The sequence below is a fragment of the Oncorhynchus mykiss genome, chromosome 1, assembly GCF_013265735.2.
Source record: "Oncorhynchus mykiss isolate Arlee chromosome 1, USDA_OmykA_1.1, whole genome shotgun sequence".
NCBI classification, from domain to species: Eukaryota; Metazoa; Chordata; class Actinopteri; order Salmoniformes; family Salmonidae; genus Oncorhynchus; species Oncorhynchus mykiss.
Window position 1 is genome coordinate 22,226,177 of NC_048565.1, and position 13,715 is coordinate 22,239,891.

Below are 13,715 nucleotides of genomic sequence, written 5' to 3' on the forward strand. Positions count from 1 at the left end.
AGACTTTGTAAAAATGTTTGTCACTGCTCTAGAGCAAAGTAACCTTGTTTAAGGAAAAAGTGTGAGGTAAGGGGTCGTCTCCCATGTTGTCTGCTTCCCTCTCAGGCCCCAGCTGTTCTAGTGAAATGCTTTTGACAACATCTTCAAGCTCCGTCAGGACCTATTAAGATATTTACATTATTTCAATGCGATAAAGACAATTAAGCACATAGTAGTAAGCGTTGGCTCCCAACTATAACTAAGAAGCACAAAGTACCCATTGATATACCAGTGGAGACAGTACTGTCAACTAAAGTGCTAGCAACTGTACTGGCATCACACACCTCTTTCGTCAGTGGCTGTTTGTTCTTTCTGTCATTAAGACAGCATCCTCTTGTCCTCCAGGGCCATTTCTTCCTCATCTATGTCATCCTTCATGTTCATCTGTGTCAGTCATAACAAATAATACCAATCAACAGCAGCAACACATCCTTCAGCTACTGCTTATTGTGGTAACTACACTGACATGAGATATACAACTCTGTCTGCCATCTACTGTATACTGTACAAATGTGGCCTTATGCTCAACAGGGAGCGAAGAGTAGAAACTAAGTAATGCTGCGTAATTAGCGTTTAGATTGACACTGCATAGTAAATACAAAAAGTGAAATATTTCTTTCTTCAGATCATATGCATTCATCCCACTGTATGATGAAGACAGACGAGTACTAAAGAGAAAGCTTCCATTGTTCTGCTTGCTCACCAGGAACATAGGATCACAATTTTCATCAACTGGCAGGACTCCAGACAATATTTCTAGCAACACCTGTGGATGACAGAGACCTTAGATTAACCACCTGGCTGGCTCTGGCTCTAGCCAACAACAGCCCTCTATTACTCTTCATTAATAATATAGCAGGCTATGTCTAAGATACTGTACACTACTGTTCCCAGGGTTCAGGCTGAACACTGACAGTAGCTGTTGGTTTATGATGAGGTTCAATCAGTTCAACACACAGCAGACCTGACCTCATATTGGACTGCTGACAGTAGAGTACATCATTTATGTCATACAGTACTGTTCCCACACTTTCCATTATAAGCCTCCATCAACATTTACCAACATGTTTTATTTATTTATCATTGAGGGGCAGTAACCTCATTTGTTGGTATTTCATTTGAAATTAATTGGCTGGTAGACGGGCACAGGTGCATGTTTCAGTGCAGTTCTCCCGATTGACACAGTGGTCTAAGGCACTATTGCAGTGCTAGAGGCGTGTCACAACTGGACGTGATCGGGAGTCCCATAGGGCGGCGCACAATTGGCCCAGCGTCATACGGGTTAGGGGAGGGTTTGGCCGGGGTAGTTCTTAACTGACTTGGATAGTTAAATAAAAAATAAAACAATTCTCACTTAAGGGTCCAACAATTGTGTGTCAGTAGGTTTTGGAGTCTGGCACTGAGGTAAACCGCTGAACTGGCAATTCAGTTTCATGAGTTTGACTTACGTTGCAGTTTCATCATCAATTCAATATTGTTGTCACTGTATCTTCTGGGTTATATTTAGGTATTTAAAGTGATAGTGTGAAAGGCTTGACCTGTTTAGCATAATGTTTAGGGGTGTAGCCACATGAGGTGCTGTCTCAATTGCTTGTCATTGTCGTCATATGGAGGAGACCAAGGCGCAGCGTGGTAAGCGTACATACTTCTTTAATGAAAGAATGAACAAACTATACAAAATGAACCGTGACGCTAATATGGCTAGTACAGACAGGCAACTAAACATAGAATAAGAACCCACAAACTACCCAAGGAATATGGATACCTAAATATGGTCCCCAATCAGACAACGATAAACAGCTGCCTCTGATTGAGAACCAATCTAGGCAACCATAGACATACAAAACCCCCTAGACAATACAAAACTAAACAAACCACCCTCGTCACACCCTGACCTAACCAAAATAATAAAGAAAACAAAGATAACTAAGGTCAGGGCGTGACAGTCATGTAGTGTCACTCAGGTGATATTCAAATCAGTGCTGGTGTGGATTTTCACACAACATTGTATAATGTCTTCATATTGTCTTAGTTCCATAGATGTGTGTTGGTGTAAAGTACAACGTACCACCCAAAAACTGTTTGATTAGATTTTTTTCGGTCATCACTGTCGAAGACGACCGCATGGCCGAGGCCCGTGTCAGCCCAAAGTCAGAGATTTTCGGCACAAGTGCTTTATTCAGAAAAATATTTCTGCAGCCAGACACTTATGTTTAGAACTCATGAATAACTACTATTGAGACTGATATGACAAGGTTGTCTGTCTATGGTTTTTGAGAGGATCTGTCGCACATCCGACCGTAGCTGAGGTGCAGGGGATAAAGAGTAATGCTGAAATAAAAAGGTCTCCGCACACTCAGGATTAATACACAATTTAAAATGTATTTTGATGAAGGTCTGATGACCGAAAACTCAGCCTAAATAAATTGAAAATTGTGCATTGATCCTGAGTGTGCGGAGACTCATTTTCATGTCTGACTATGATTAAAATGTCAAATATTTGATCAAGTGGCATAAGAAAGGCATTTATTAAAAACATCCAGTTACCTCTTGTCATCTTCGTGGACATGGTTGCTGCTGTGCAGATAATCCAAGCCTCTGGCTGTTCCCAAGGCGGTCAGACATCTCCTGTACCAGAACATAGGAGGACTACTGTCCTACAACCACACAAACATATTCATCCTAAAGAGAAAGCACCTGTAAAACATCTCTCTTCCAAAATCAATTGTATTTAATTGATTATGTACAAATGAAGGTAGCTACAATTAAAAATATATGTCGATATTGTACAGTGTGTATGCTTACCAAGCAAGCCAGCCGGTCTGGCAACGACCCATTAGACATGTAAGCATACACAAAACAAGGGTGATTATGTCTACCAGGTTTTCATGTTTCAACCTGTGGAACAAGAAGCCTATCATCAAATAAACAGTAGTCTTTTCTTCAAACCATAAAGACAATTCAAGCTAAATCAGATCTAGTAATATCCATTCAATGTAAAAACCGATATCTGGACAGCTCCTAAGTAAAAGCCATTCTCGCAGGACATTTCTCTGTTGATTTTATTACAGTAGAGAGCCATTAAGTTGCATTATTGAGATATTGACCACACACTAGCTATTGCTTCTGTTAAAGAAATAGAGCTGCAATGGTTATGAAGTGGTCACACAGTAGGTCAGCTAGTTTATAAGGACTCCCTACAATAGGACAATAGAAGAGCAGAAAATAGACACTTATGCCATAAGAATTTGGACCTCTTGAATGAACTGAATTAAAAAATATATATATATATATTTTTCACCTTTATTTAACCAGATAGGCTAGTTGAGAACAAGTTCTCATTTGCAACTGCGACCTGGCCAAGATAAAGCATAGAAATTCTACACATACAACAACACAGAGTTACACATGGAATAAACAAAACATAGTCAAAAATACAGTAGAACAAAAGAAAACAAAAGTCTATGTACAGTGAGTGCAAATGAGGTAAGATAAGGGAGTTAAGGCAATAAATTGGCCATGGTGGAGAAGTAATTACAATATAGCAATTTAAACACTGGCATGGTAGATGTGCAGACGATGAATGTGCAAGTAGAGATACTGGGGTGCAAAGGAGCAAGATAAATAAATAAATACTGTATGGGGATGAGGTAGGTAAATAGATGGGCTGTTTACAGATGGGCTATGTACAGGTGCAGTGATCTGTGAGCTGCTCTGACAGCTGGTGCTTAAAGCTAGTGAGGGAGATATGAGTCTCCAGCTTCAGAGATTTTTGCAGCTCCTCTAGTGAGATGTCTTCCATCTAAAAGAGTAAGAAACTGAAGTTTTAGTAACCTTTTAGAATGTGCTTTTTAATTAAATGTGGAGAACTCATACACACACTGAATACACCAAACATTAACCCTAACATTAAGAACACCTTTATCAAAGGCACTTAAATATTTTGTCTTGCCCATTCAACCTCTGAATGGCATGCATACACAATCCATGTCTCAATTGTCTCAAGGCTTAAAAATCCTTCTTTAACTTGTCTCCTCCCCTTCATCTACACTGATTGAAGTGGATGTAACAAGTGACATCAATAAGGGATCATAGCTTTCACCTGGATTCACCTGGTCAGTCTATGTCACGGAAAGAGCAGGTGTTCTTAATGTTTTGTACACTCTGTGTACAATATGAATAGCGTTATTGCCACAGATAATATTGGCACCTACTGAGAGTAGTTTCTGCACTGCCACAGGTTTACCATTGATGAGGCCTTTGTAGACCGTTCCAAAGCTGCCCTCACCAAGGCCAGTGAGTGGAAAGAAAGCCTTAGAAAACCTGAGAATCAATGGATTATTAACCTGTTCATAAGGGACAGTCTTGGTATTCTACCATCGTTTTTTGAGCACTGCACAAATGCTGCCATCTACTGGATATTGTGTGCATTGCGACACATTTCTGAACAGGATCAAACGATCAGTCAAATTTCACTCAACACAATCTATAATAGCTTCTTGTCACCACATCTATGTAATTAAACCACCAGTAAAATAACCTATAATCTATATAACCCCATGTATCACTATGTTTTGGGCGCTCATAACACCTCAAGTGGTTATAACACATGCATATGCAAGTCATACAACATTAGTCCAAACCTGAAGTGTCATTGGGTTCCTCGACCTTCTGCTGCTCTGAGGTGCTGTCTGGAAGTGGCTGTTCCTCTGTCCTTCCCAAGGTTCTGGTTTCAGTGTTGTTTACTGTCTCTTTTCCCCCTGGAGACACAGGTGGCTGGGATGTGGCTGGGGGATGGTTGAGCGGAGGTTTTTTATGTTTGGGTGAAATCATAGATAAGAAATCTATACAAGACGATCAAAACCAGCGAGTGGAATAGACAGTCAATACAAGCTCTGTGATGAAACACACACGTTGACCGTAGCATACCCTGTAGCAGAATACTGGCTGCAGCCATTAACCTGTGGCTCATCAAGATGCCACCTCTCCCACAGTGCTGTTAGATGTCCACCAGCTTCAAATCTCCTGTCATTTGAAGGTAGGTTCAAGAATAGAGTAGACCATGACCGGAACAACCAAAAACCAGCATCTGATGATTACAGTGCTAATGTTGCAATGTAACGGCCAGCTTTGACAGAAGGTAACAATTTTGTCATGAAAGATGACAACTTTCGTGTCACTCCTATCAGTGAAGTACAGTAGATGACCAGCACATGACCTTAAATGCGAGTACCTGAGAGTACTTCGGCTGCCCTGTGGGTTTGTGTATAGAAACAAGAACGTCTTTCCAGCTCTCTTGAGGGTCCAAGAAGTCGGAGAATTTTCGTTGAACCCCATAGTGGAGGTTCGGAATAAATGTAGCTGACTTTGTTGTATTCTTCATCCTGGAAAATAATGATCACACATGTTGGTTGGACAGTTCCTTTTTACATGAGAAGGTTCACTTCAAAGGCAAGCGTTACAATGTCATGTTACAATTTTGCAAACTCATGGAGTAGAAATCAAAATAATTTATTTCCTTGTTCATTGAGGTACTCTTTAAAAAAATAGCAATATCCCTAAAGTGTAACATTATAGGCTCACCATGTGACATGGTTTCACATTCGTCATTACTGTAGCATGTAGGTTAACATCAGTGCCCTCTTGTGGGCAATCTTGCAATATCTGCAGGGATTTTAAAGTTCCACTATTCTCCACCAGTATAGTATAGAAGACAGACTTTCCATTCCTGTATCTGATATTAATGTTGGAAGCATGCAAGTCAAGCATACTTACACATCAACAATTATGATGAAATAACCATGACAGAATGCTGTGCATGTTTGCTCTTTGATTGTTAATTGGAAGTTAGTGAGACTAATTATCTCTCTCTTTATAAGCAGTACCTGATCTGTTTATGGCCTGCTAGTTGCTTTTTGCTCTGAGTGTGTTGGTTGAGGATTTATGATCAGTTACACATGCTGATGCTGGGTTCTGGTAGCCTGGCAGGGTGGCTGGCTGGCTTGATGGATGACTGGAGTTGTGGATGGGTAGGTCTGGCTGGTAGGTTGTATGGCTGACTGGGTGGTTGAGAGTGAAGGAGAGGCCCAGGGTCCACTCTGTAGATGGAATAGATGAGATGTTGTGCTGTGCATGTGACTCATAGCCTCAGTGTCTGGTTATGAACCTTGTGGTTGATTTGATATGTGGAAGTACAATCATAACTTGACTGTGACCCTGAGGCCACAGGGCCACCCATGGCCACCTATAAATACAGATGTATGTACTTTATCCATACTGATAGGACAGAGAAGTACTGACATGCTCTACTCTATTTACTAAGCCTGCATAAGGGACCAAGTGACACTCTCCGTTGTCAACACTGTATTTGTATCTGTTCCCACAGGGGCCATAATTATTTCTACGACACCTCAGAGAGACTACTACTGACTACATCTACCAACAATAACTCATATGAGGACTGAATTAACAATGCAAACCATCCAGGTGTAAAATTTTTTTTATTTATTTTTATTTTCTATGAAACAACATCATTTAAACCATTAACAGAATGGCGGAGGCCGAAAATGTGGGTCTCTCATAGAGGCCTTCCTTGACAAAATACAACATGTTTATGAGTTCATTGTTCTGGGTTTGTTTGCTGTGTACTATATATTCAAGAGCGTGTGTGTGTTTGCTGTGCGTGTGTGTGTGCGTGTGTATGTGTGCATGTGTGTGTGTGTGTGTGTGTGTGTGTGAGTGTGTGTGTGTGTGTGTGTGCGTGCATGTGTGCGTGCGTGTGTGTACAAGCTGGAGGGTGCAACCAACTAGGTGTGTTGTTTGGAATGTAAAGATATTGCAATATGCCTGAGAGACCTTCAAAGGAGTTCCATGTTTGACAGGGGTGTGCAACTGACAAGCAGCCCTCAGATTAGTGCTCTGAGTTAGACGGCCCTCACACCTGCACACAGGGCCCTCAGAGTAGAGCTCTGTGTCAGACGGCCCTCACACCTGCACACAGGACCCCTTTGAAGTCCCTAACTGTCTCCTGTGTTTTTCCCCAAGGATCTCACTACCGTTCACACGCAAAGTCCCAGATGCAGGGAGTAAGGCCAGCTCTGGTTTCTTCTTTGTGTTAATTCTTGGAGCAGAGTGAGAGAGGGAAACAGGGAGAGAGAGAGAGACAAAGGAAGAGGGAGAAATGGGGAAAGAGGAAGAGAGGAAGAGAAAAACAACAGAGAGAGAGAGAGAGAGAGAGAGAGAGAGAGAGAGAGAGAGAGAGAGAGAGAAAGAGAGAGAGAGAGAGAGAGAGAGAGAGAGAGAGAGTGAGTGAGTGAGTAGTGGGACTCAATCTGGGTCTAGAGCAGGGTTCTAATTCACAGTGACCAAAAGCCTGACCCTCTGCCAAATGTATGACCACATTAGAGATACATACTGTATTTCCCACAGATCACACAGACCAACAAAGAATTTGAAAACAAATCAAACATTGATAAACTTCCAATTCTGTAAGGTGAAATATTGCAGCTGTGCAATCATAACAGCAAGATTTGGGGCCCGTTGCCATAAGAAAAGGGCAACAAGTGCAGCACAAACAACATTGTAAATACCACCAATATTTATCTGTTTATTTATCTTCCCCTATTACTCATACTACAACTATTTGCACATTGATAAAACGCTGTACATAGCTGATAACATAACACTTGAAATGTCTATCTCTTTCTCATTTTTGTTGATGTTGTTTTGTGTCTTCTCACTTTTGTTTATTGTTTATCTCACTTGCTTTAGCAATGTAAACACGTTTCCCATACCAATAAAGCCCCTTCGAATTGAACTGAAGGGAGACAAGGGGAACCCCCTACTGATTAGGAACAAGGGCAGAAGAGAGAAGTGCCAACGCAGGATATATTATAGTACGATGTGGTCATACTAAGTCATGTGATGGAAGGACCTCCGTGAGTGAAAAAAAGGTGTGTTGTGGCGGTGCTGGGGCAGTGAAGGGTTGCTAGGTTACGGTTTGTCACATACCCAGACCTTGGTTGTGTCCGAATACCCATACTTGTGTCCTAAATAGTAGGCGTTTGAGTATGGAATAAATTACGTTTAATAGTGTGCGGCATTTCAAAAATCTAGTATACTTTAAATTCCCAGATGTCAAACTAATTTCGGCTTTGACAACAGCTGATCAATTAGATATGGGGATGTGCTACCGAAATCAATGAACAGCAGGAAACAATGAAATCATGCATGACACATTCTCAGTATGCAAAAATATAATGTCTAATATTGTGTGACATTTCTAAAATCAAGTATGATTTAAATGCCAGGATGTAATGCTAATTTTGGCTCTTTTTTTCCACAATGCATTGGAAAAGGTGGGCTGCGAGTGATAGGCCCTAGTTCTCTTCAAGTAGCCAACGCCAAAACTAGGCTTCTTAATTGGGATTATAAACTGGGTGGTTCGAGCCCTGAATGCTAATTGGCTAAAAGCTGTGGTATTTATGACTGTATACCACAGGTGTGAAAAAACATTTATTTTTACTGTTCTAATTATGTTGGTAACCAGTTTATAATAGCTATAAGGCACCTCAGGGTTTGTGGTACATGGCTAATATACCATTGCTAAGCGCTGTATCCAGGCTCTCCAAATTGTGTCGTGCCTAAGAACGGGCCTTAGCCCTGGTACAGTATATTGACCATATACCACACAACCCTCGGGTCTTATTTCTTAATTATAAAATGGGTGGTTTGAGCCCTGAAAGCTGATTGGCAGAAAGCCATGGTATATCAGACTGTATACCATGGGTATGAAAAAAACATTTTTTACTGGTAATTACATTGGTAACCAGTTTATAATAGCAATAAGGCACCTCGCGGGTTTGTGTTTTATGGCCAATATACCATGACTAAGGGCTGCATCCAGGCATTCTGCGTTGTGTCGTGCAAAAACAGCCAGTGGTATATCTTATTGCTTAAATATGCCCGAAGCTTGCACGGTGGTGTTTTAATGTAGGCTAAGTATATTTTGTTCTCCTTAGAATGATCACAAGTATTGCATCATAGGCTACATCTTTGAAAACATAAGTATTTTTTATTTATTTTTATCCAAAGTGGATTTCTGTTTTCTCACTGAAAAGTGTTTCCTGTTCTCTTGGCCTTCGTCAGAGCTTTTAAACTAAATAATAAACTATCTTTTGATTTCTGAATCTGTCGGCGCCTGGGACTCTGGAACATATGGATTGTTTTAGTTTTGTATGCTAGGCTACGTATATAATTATTTAACTTAGAGTTCAAATCAAATCAAAGTTTATTTGTCACGTGCGCCGAATACAACAGGTGTAGATCTTACAGTGAATTGTTTACTTACAGGCTCTAACCAATAGTGTAAAAAAGGTGTTAGGAGAACAATAGGTAAGTAAAGGAATAAAACAACAGTAAAAAGACAGGCTATATACAGTAGAGAGGCTATAAAAGTTGTGAGGCTACATACAGACAAAGGTTAGTCAGGCTGATTGAGGTACTAAGTACATGTAGATATGGTTAAAGTGACTATACATATATGATGAACAGAGAGTAGCAGTAGCATAGAAGAGGGGTTGGCGGGTGGTGGGTGGTGGGACACAATGCAGATAGCCCGGTTAGCATATGTGCGGGAACACAGGGGGGGGCACACAATGTAAATAGTCCAGGCAGCCATTTGGTTACTTGTTCAGGAGTCTTATGGCTTGGGGGAAAAAACTGTTAAGAAGCCTTTTTGTCCTAGACTTGGCACTCCGGTACCGCTTGCCATGCGGTAGTAGAGAGAACAGTCTATGACTGGGGGTGGCTGGGGTCTTTGAAGTCGGATGATTACATACACCTTAGCCAAATACATTTAAACTTAGTTTTTCACAATTCCTGACATTTAATCCTAGTAAATATCCCCTGTTTTAGGTCAGTTATCAAATAAAGTTTACTTGTCACGTGCGCTGAATACAACAGGTTACAATGAAAGGCTTACAATGAAAGGCTCTAACCAATAGGATCACCACTTTATGTGAAATGTCAGAATAATAGTAGAGAGAATTATTTATTTCAGCTTTTTTATCTTTCATCACATTCCCATTTGGTCAGAAGTTTACATACACTCAATTAGTATTTGGTAGCATTGCCTTCAAATTGTTTAACTTGGGTCAAAAGTTTCGGGTAGCCTTCCACAAGCTGGAAGGTGAATTTTGTCCCTTTCCTCCTGACAGAGCTGGTGTAACTGTCCATTTGAAAGACCCATTTGCATCCAAGCTTTTAACTTCCTGACTGATGTCTTGAGATATTGCTTCAATATATCCACATAATTTTCCATCCTCATGATGCCACCTTTTTTGTGAAATGCACCAGTCCCTCCCCGCAGCAAAGCACCCCCACAACATGATGCTGCCACCCCCGTGCTTCACAGTTGGGATGGTGTTCTTCGGCTTGGAAGCCTCCCCCGCTTTCCTCCAAACATAACGATGGTCATTATGGCCAAACAGTTCTATTTTTGTTTCATCAGACCAGAGGACATTTCTCCAAAAAGTACAATCTTTGTCCCCATGTGCAGTTGCAAACCATAGTCTGGCTTTTTTTATGGTGGTTTTTGAGCAGTGACTTCTTCCTTGCTGAGCGGCCTTTCAGGTTATGTCGATATAGGACTCGTTTTACTGTGGATATAGATACTTTTGTACCTGTTTCCTCCAGCATCTTCACAAGGTCCTTTGCTGTTGTTCTGGGATTGATTTGCACTTTTCGCACCAAAGTACATTAATCTCTAGGAGACAGAACCCGTCTCCTTCCTGAGCGATATGACGGCTGCTTGGTCCCATGGTGTTTATACTTGTGTTGCGGCCTTGGAGTACTGCATTATTTTTACTATGCAGTACTTGCTAAATAGAATGCAACAATGAGTAAATGGTGTGCAGTTTAAGTATGTAGTACGCAAGTATGGGTATTCGTACACGGCCCTTGTGATATCAGTCATTTTCTGGCACCTCTCACTCCATTTGAACAGAGCATGCAGAGTACATAGAGCAAGATAATGAAGGACCATGATACTCTACTCTCATGTATAGAGATACAGAATTTGACTCTTTGACCTTACCTTGCTCTATGACCATGCTGGTTTGTTAGGGTATGAAATCAGGTGTTGTACGCACACTTGTGTTGCTTTCAAGCACATGTGATTTAAAGATACATTTACCAGACATCTAACAGCTTTAACATACTGTATACGTTGGCTATGTATCTAGGGAAATCAAGTCATGTCAGGCGATGTAACAGGTCAATAGGCTGGATCAGAATTCCTTTATCTGAGAATGTAAATGAGCCAACTGAATGGAAAGACTAATTTGTACAGAGAGTGAGCAACAGGGGATAGGACACCATGTCAGAACCATAGAGGAGTCTGTATGAAGACTGTCTGGCTATATGAAGGGCTTGGCAAAATACCACTGACAGACATTTAAGGTCCTCAACTATGTTTCCTGGTCTCTCTCTCTCTCTCTCTCTCTCTCTCTCTCTCTCTCTCTCTCTCTCTCTCTCTCTCTCTCTCTCTCTTTCTCTCTTTTTCTCTTTCTCTCTCTCTCTCTCTCGCTCTCTCTCTCTCTCTCTCTCTCTCTCTCTCTCTCTCTCTCTCTCTCTCTCTTATTTATCATAATAATCTGAAAACCATTCTGTTGTCTTGTTTTGATAATGGCTTTACTACGCTGTCATGCTACATACTGTACAAGCAGTACCTTAATGCAAAGGCACTTAGAAGTCTGTTAGGAAAACTTTACATTGCATTATTTTAGGTACTGATGTATTTTATATGTTTTTGTTTTAAAATGTGTTTTATTAGTGTGCTATCAAATGTTTATTGTTGTCACACTGTACAGACCCTTTAGTAACACACGCCTTGTTCTTGTTAGCAGAGCTTTATATGACTTATTGTAGTTGTCAAGGGTAGACATAGAGGGCAGTAGTGGCCTGCATACATTCTACCTGTATTGTAACACTGACTGACCAAAAAGTACAAAGCATTTAGATCATCTACAACTCATAATCACCAAAGATAAATACAGAGAAAGCAGCCAAAGCTTTCTGACACAGTTGCCGCGGATTGAGAGGCAGCTCTCTGGTGCGTCGCAGTCCAGTAGTCACCGACACTGCATGATTGCAGGAGGTTGGCCTCTCATATTTCCCACTAAACCTCTGGCTCAGATCCCAAATGATCTGTCCATTGAAGCGAGTCACCCTCCCTCCCTGGCTGCCACCCTCACTACTCTGAGGGCACACGTTAGCCATAGAGAAGGCCGGGCAAATTGGTTAAAACATCTTGAAGGTCATACACACACAAGGCCTTTTAGTATATCATGTCAACCACGTAAAAAAGGGTCTAGAGAGACGATATTAACAACTACAGACAAGAAGTGATACAACAATAGCTTGTCCTACAAATATTTTTTAATGACAGTTGCCAGATCCCTTTGTTCCACCACAATGCTCCACTTCCTGAGGGTCAACTCCAGAAAAGTGCTTTGTAGTTCGTGGAGCTTGAATTTATAACCCCCATTGTGAGGGACAGATTTGTTTGGGGTCCTTTTGTGGGGCTCGTAGTTAGTGATTAGGAGGACCTGACAGGATATAGACTCGGCCAGGGTAATCTATGGGAATCTAGGGGTGGCAGGTCAACAGTGACCCAGATCATTCAAAGGCTCTTCTGATTTTCTTAGGCAAGTCCTTGATGGTGCGTGACCCCCTGGCAGTGGTGCTTTTCTCCTCAGAGGGGGAGGTGAAAGGAGCCTGCGTGGCTCTTTGACATCCCAGCAGGGACCATGTAATCCAGGGGCTCGTCAATACTAATCCTGGTCTCCCCAGTTACAAAGACCCGGGACACATTTACCCTACACAACATTCCCCCACCATAGAGATGATGAGTTAGCAAGAGAGTAAACAAAAATGAATGCACGCACACCCACACGCAAATATCCCCCACCACACACACATAGTCACAAACACACGCATGCACACACACACAAACACACACACACACAAACACACACACTCTCACAATGGGGACACTCCAAAACCCAATTGTTAAGTTGCTGACTGTTTGGTTAAGCAGAGAAAAGATACAGAGATATTTGTTTTTCTAATTCACGAAAACTAAACCCGCTCTGGTTGGGTGCCCAAGCCCTGTTAGAGGTCAAGGGTCCAGTCGGTAACATCTGAGTTGGTTTCTCCATCTCCCTGTTGCACAATGAGCCATGAGAGTTGAAATGAAGCTCAAGATATAATGTGCTGTAGTTTTGGCCCAAGCCTAGACAAAGTGTCCGGGTGCCTCTTTCAATTGTAGTTTTTTTGAGGGGAAGAGAAATACACTTCAGATTTAGGACTTAATGTTGTTCGGTTGTTCACTGTTTCTCTAGCAGTCTTGAATAGAAATAGAATAAGCAATAGTTTTAAGAGAGTATTTAGTGAGGTCATGTTTGACTCAGGTTATGTACAGTGCCTTGCGAAAGTATTCGGCCCCCTTGAACTTTGCGACCTTTTGCCACATTTTAGGCTTCAAACATAAAGATATAAAACTGTATTTTTTTGTGAAGAATCAACAACAAGTGGGACACAATCATGAAGTGGAACGACATTTATTGGATATTTCAAACTTTTTTAACAAATCAAAAACTGAAAAATTGGGCGTG

General features: G+C 41.3%; 1 pseudogene; it reads right to left on the reverse strand.

The window, feature by feature from the left end:
- Positions 1-28: 28 nt before the first annotated feature.
- LOC118966627 lies at positions 29-5,422 on the reverse strand (annotated as a pseudogene).
- Between the last annotated feature and the right edge of the window lie 8,293 nt (positions 5,423-13,715).